Source organism: Cryptomeria japonica, chromosome 10 (assembly GCF_030272615.1).
Source record: "Cryptomeria japonica chromosome 10, Sugi_1.0, whole genome shotgun sequence".
In the NCBI taxonomy this organism is placed as follows: Eukaryota; Viridiplantae; Streptophyta; class Pinopsida; order Cupressales; family Cupressaceae; genus Cryptomeria; species Cryptomeria japonica.
The window spans coordinates 190,043,504-190,050,431 of NC_081414.1; positions in this window are offsets into that span (position 1 = coordinate 190,043,504).

Below are 6,928 nucleotides of genomic sequence, written 5' to 3' on the forward strand. Positions count from 1 at the left end.
AGCACTGACCTAAAAAATATATTATCCAGAAGATAAAATGATATATACCAAGTCAACACTCCTAACTAATATCAAAAACATATTGCATCCAACCGCTCAAATAAAAAAGCACAAATTAGTATCACCAAAAATCTATTCTATGCAACACACTGTTTATCTCAGACCAAGACAAATAAAGTGGTTCACCCAAGGGAGCCATAAAATTTGTCTTAACCAAACATAGTCTTCTGAGATATATCTGAAATAAATATTTATTCTAGTCCATGATAGGTTCCTCTAGAGAAATCACAAGAAGTATTTCCAGACCAAGTGAAGAACACCAAACCTCCAGAAATAAACCGACACTTCATTCCATATCCTCTTAAATAAACATAATGTCAAGAGAACAAAACATTCAAACCACCAACTAATTCTATCCAATATTTGGATCACCAATAACAACTGAGGCAATATGAGATTGGCAAAGGTTTGACATCAATAACAACAATGACATCTAAAAGTGTAACAATTTCCCCCTTTGTCATTGATGGCAAAATTAAAAAAAAATGATATTCCTTCTCTCACTCTCCCTAACACCATTTTCTTATTTCTTCATTTCTCCCTCTTTGACAACAATGATAAAGGGTAAATACCTTTTAAAAGCAAAAACAAAAACAAAACTACAATCTTTTTCAACAAAGCAATAATAAATAAGAAAAGGAAAATGTCAATCAGACATTTCTGGGCTATATGTCCTTGAATTGATTCTTCAAACCAACAACAGATGAATTCCAAGCATGCATAGTAGCAAACAACAACCTATTCTAAGTCTCACAATCAACACACAATTTTATAGCAACATCAAAGATATCTGAATTAAACAAACTTTGTTCAACTTTTTTGCATCACTCAACATTCTAGAAAACGGGGATAAGTGCAATTCCATAGCATCTTTCAATCAACAAAACAACTTTACATAGTCTTCCCTTTGCTTTTGTCTCATCACCAATCAGGAATGAAGATCCTGAGCCTTAGCTCTCATGGCACCATTTGCATCTTTATAAATATTGAAGGTCAAGGACAACTCTATAAGCTGAGAATCAATAGAGTCTATCTCATCTTTAAATTGCTTCATAGCCGTAGACCATTTGACACAATATCTATATAACTGAGATACAGTATCCAACATCTTTATGAAATTAACTAGATTTAATTTTAGATCGTGGTGTGCCTTCAGGCACCTTTCGATCATTTTCTTCACTACATTATCCTCAGTAAAAGGTTCATTGGATTCACTTTCTTCTTCGGCAACAGTGGCCATTCTCTTAATTGACAATTTAATTAATGATTTTAGGAGGACATCTACAACATTTAGAGGAACAAGATTGTTCCAGAGCAAGTAAGTAACACCAACCTATTCAATAATGTCTTGATCATAGGACGAAATAGTGAGATACAACTCTTAGACTCTTTTCAAACCATTAGACAGATAAAATCTCAAGAACTTTGCTTTCATCAAATATGGCTTCAAGGGAGGCAATCACCAATTCTTTGATTGAGAAACTCTTTTTAACATTAGTCTTCTCTAGATTATCATCATCACTTTCTACTGTAACAACTTTTTTAGATCTCTTTGCAACTCTTTTATCTTTTGATACTTTAAAGGAGGAAGCAACTACATTGTCAGTAGATATTTTCATTTTTTTACCTTTTGCTACCAATGCAGTTTTATTCTTCTTCCACCAAACTTACCCACAATCTCTTCAAAAGTTCCAAATATTTCTGCATTTACATCCTTAGGTATCTTAAGGAAAATTTCCATAATATCCATGCACTCGTCTTCCAATACCTCATATGGAAGCTTGTCAACTTATGAAGTTCTAACGATAACAACTTCGACAAAGCAATTGTCCTTATCCACAAGAAAAGTGACATCCTCTTTGTACCATTTGACAATATTTGGAGGAATTTAGTTCCTCAAAATCAACTCTTTTCGAATATCCAAGAAAAAATTATGACAGATAACATCACAATCATTCAAGTTATCTAGGTATCCTTTTATCTAAACATAAATTGGAACATCTCTTCTCCAAGCAATTTTATTCATTCCAGGCAAAGCATTAAGAAAGTAGAATGTTATACACACAATAAGTGATCTATACTAGAAGGGATACAAATCTATCTTTGTCAACTGGAGATTTCCCAAAAATTGTTGCCTCAAAAGTTAGCACAAATCATAGTCAACATTCTCCTTTACCATCTTGAACATACACTACAGTAGAAGAGGTTGAACCCTCTTGATTCTTGTTCAAGACTTTGTATGAAATTCCCATGTTTGCATAGCTGATAGCTAGGTCATAAACAATGTCAACTCGCAAGGCTCTTTTATCAGACACAACATCAGTTAGCTTGTTCACCTCATTGTTCTTAACAAATTTCTTAGCACGTACGGTTCTGAATGAACATAACCTAGTTAAATCACTTAAGGCCAATTTTAAAATTTTCTATGGTTGATCCAGCCATAAAAAATCTTCATGAATTATGCTCAAAACTATTCTTATTATCCCTTCATTACGAAAAATAGAAAATTCAATCGATGCATCCAAACCCTTGTTCCCTAGAACAACATTTTCAAGCCTAAATTCTTGTGTACCATCTACCAGATGGGTTCTCTTGAAATCCCTAAGCTTGACATGATCATATTCTTCCAAGGGGACATGAATATAATTGAAAATATCTTCCTTACATACCACATTGTTGAGAATATCATAAAATGCTCCAATTTCATCATTTGATGCCGAAATAAATGGTCTAAATTCCAAACTATGTCTAGCATTTTCATTGTTACTAATAATGATAGGATTTGCCATTTGAGAAAATATTCAAACAAGAAAATACCTTGAACAATTCTTCTTCACTTCTCCTTGCGCTCTACTGCCCTTTGATCACATATGCACAACTGATTTTTGAACACTTCATATATAATCATTAATTAGGGTTTTCATTCCTCATTACTCTAATTCTACATGATTTTTGAACAATTAATCTATAATCGTTAAGTAGAATTAATATATCATTAATTAACTATTATATATTAAGATCTACTTCTACATAATTGTTCAAAAATATGTAATCTTATGAGGAATGGATACAGATCTTAATATATAATCGTTAAGTAGAATTATTAATAATAATTGTTAATTAAATATTTTGCAAGCATAACAAATTCTATTAAAAGTATGAACATAGTTCAAATATCTATATCCATTCCTCATTACTCTACTTCTACATTCAGTAGCCTTATGACCAAACTTATTACAAGAAAAACATCTCATGCCATTTGACTTATTTATATTCAAACTTTTGCGTTCACTAGCTCTATTCCCAAATCTATTACAAGTGAAATGATTACCATTAAAGGAAGTATATATGATAGGAGTAGGAGGAGCTCTCTGAACATTTCTAAAGCTTCGGTTATTCTGAACTTTATCCTTAACTTTTTCTTTGCCTTCATCATTTCTTGATATTTCACCTTCCTTAAAGACAAGTCCACTCTTATCTTTATTATATCTCTGAGATTTCAAAACTGCACCCAATACTTTGTTGCCACCTTTGAGCTTTAATCCATTATCAATTTGGTCTTATGGAATTTTTAATTCCTCCTTGAGTTTAACAACTTCTTCAACAAGCTTTGCACATTCCTTGGTCTTCTCATCAAGCTTGGTTTCAAATTCATCAATAACCTTCTTTCCTTTTTCCAACAAGGTTCTTAAAAAAAAAAATCTTTTCAACTGCCTTCTTATGCTTTTCTTTGCTATCATCCATATCTGTCAAAGCTGATCTTCGTTCACCTTTCATGTCAACTATGCCATCCACATTATTCCATTCATTCTTATCCATATCATTCAATTCTTTTTCAAACATAGTGTTTAAAATCCAAGATATACCTCAACGGTTAAGCTAACTCTTTAGGAACCATAGCTCTAATACCAATTGTTGAACACTACCAAAGGCTGAGAAGGGAGGATGAATCATTTTTCATAAAATATCATTTTCCAACTTTACCATTCATCAATATTAATGAGCAAAAAATAAATTGTAGTAACAACCAAAGCATTCACACTAAGACTATATTTTTACGTGAAAAACTCAAACTGGGAAAAACCACAATGAGAATTACACTCACAATATATAATAACTATTTTACAATTAACAAGGCTTCCTACCAAAAAGAGCTTACTGCTTCAAAGTTGCAGACTAAGATGCATAGCCTCATGCAAGATACAAAAGTGAGACTTGCTCTATTGAAGATCACTTATTTAGGTCAAGATATAAAACTAATTTGATAAAGCAATAAGAATAATAGATTGAACTGTACAAAAATTGCATTTATTAGAATACAAATAACCATTCCATGAATAGACCATCTGACTACTCTATACATCTCCATATCACTGCTCTTGCTCACTACGCATATCGATCATCTAATCATCCTGTATTCACACTAATTCTACTTTTCTTATATACTTTTTCACCTTCTTTCAATCCACATCTATTACAACCAATATATATTAATCGAATCAAGAACAACTATCACTAGGTTGTCCAAGCATGTATGTGATGTGTATATAGCATCAACCATCAACCCCAAAATATATTATCTAAAAGGTAAAATGATATAACCAAGTCAACACTCCTTCCAACTAATATTGGAAACATTTTGCTTCCAACCGCTCAAATCAAAAAGCACAAATCAGTATACCAAAATCTATTTTGTGCAACACACTGCTTATCTCAGACCAAAACAAATAAAGTGATTCACCCAAGGGAGCCAAAACATGTGTCTTAACCAGCACACAGTCTCCTGAGAAATATCCAGAACAAATATTTATTTTGGTCCATGATAGGTTCCTCTAGAGCAATCACAAGAAGTATTTTCAAACCAAGTGAAGAACACCAAACCTCGGGAAACAAATTGACACATCATTCCATATCTTCTTATCAACATAATGTCAAGAGAACAAAACATCTGGACCACCAACTAATCCTATCTAATATTCGGATCACCAATAACAACTGGGACAATATGAGATTGACAAAGGTTTGACATAAATGACAACAATGACATCCAAATGGGTAACAATTACTATATTATATTATATTATAACATATATTATAATTTTATATAGATATTGTTAATAAATTAATATTTATAAATATATGTATAAAACAAAATTCAAAGCTAGGGGTGAATAGGGTAAAAAACCTACTATTGCGCTATTGTATGAGAGCTTAGTGGTCATGGGGCTCACAACTCCTTAAAAGTTAATGCTAATAGAGGGGTCTACAAACTCTTCACAAATGTTTCTTCCACACATGGATCATCTACTCTGCCTATTATGGATCCTTGTAATCATCCCATGTATAACTCATGCTAAATAAAATAACAACACTAAATAGTTTTGCAAGAATATAAAGAATGTAATGGTTGTTCTTTGTATTCAAGATATATTGAATGTTGAACCAAAAATGCCCATGTTGGGCTTCATAATGTCTTTTAAAAGACTCTTGCTGCTCCTTAAGAAAAACATGTGCTTTGCCTTGTCCCTCATCCTCACCTACAAATAGTAATCAAAGCCTAAACCAAAGAGCATGAAGAACCCTATGACATTGCCCATATAACCATAGAACAAAATGCATCACTTGGGCTTCTTATGAAGAAATCACATGCAAATAATCTAGGTAGGTGTTGGTAGTTAGGGGCCAAATTCATTCACCACACTTAAAGTGTAGAGGTATATAAAATTAATAATAAAAAATAGTTTCTTTAATTCTAACATTATCTAGGTAATTATTTTTTAAATAAAAAATTTAAAAGGAAAGGATAAAATAAAATTTATTTAATTAATTTATATTTAGAAAACAAAAGAATCATATAAAACAAAATTTAAATAATAAAACAATCAAACTAAAGTGTGAAATAGAACTATAAATAAAAAGAGAAAAATAAACAAATGACTAATAAGAATTGTGAAGAATGTCAATAATAGAATAATAAAATTGTGCAACAAGGATTATCACATACCATGCCAATAGATCATGTTGGAGATGAATCCTCAACCCCACAACTTCCAAAGATCACCTGCAATAAAACATTATTACAAAAAGAGAGAAAAAAATCAATAGAATGGCAATGGAGGTTAAAAAGATTCTCGGTGCAAGAAAACATGAATCATAATGAAAACGAACCTTATCTGAGGATTAAATTAAATTATGACACATGTCTTCATCTTATGACTTCGGACCAAAAAATAGATGACCTAAGCAAACTTAATTATGTCAATATGAAAAATGACCTAATTAATTATAAAAATATATTTTATTAATTTTTTTTTATTATAAATTTAAATTTATTAATTGAATGAAATTCAATCTCTAGTTGAAATTTAAACAATGAATTGAAGATAGCACTTTGAATTTAATATATGTATAAATATCTATGATTGTCATAGTTTATATAATATTAACTTACAAATTAAAAATACAATTAATCAAATTGTAAAATTTAAAATATACAAATATATTATATGACAAAAACTTGTAGGATATACAACTCTATTTTTATTGTAAGTTAAACAAATTATGATGATTTTTTAATCTAAAAGAAATTTTATGTATTTTAAAATATATATGCAACATACATGTAATAAACATATATTGTATAAATAATGATAAGGGCATAGTGTGATTGTCAAGTCATAACATTATTGTGGCAACCACCAAGGTTCAAACTCCCATTAGGTTATTGAGCTTGCAAGCCATGTGCCTTTGTTGGGCTAATTAATGTACTTGCAAGATGTGTACCTTTATTGGATTGTTGTGTTTGTAGGCTTTAGGCTTTCATTGGGGTATTAGCTTGAAAATTTGGACAAAGGTGATAATGACTTGA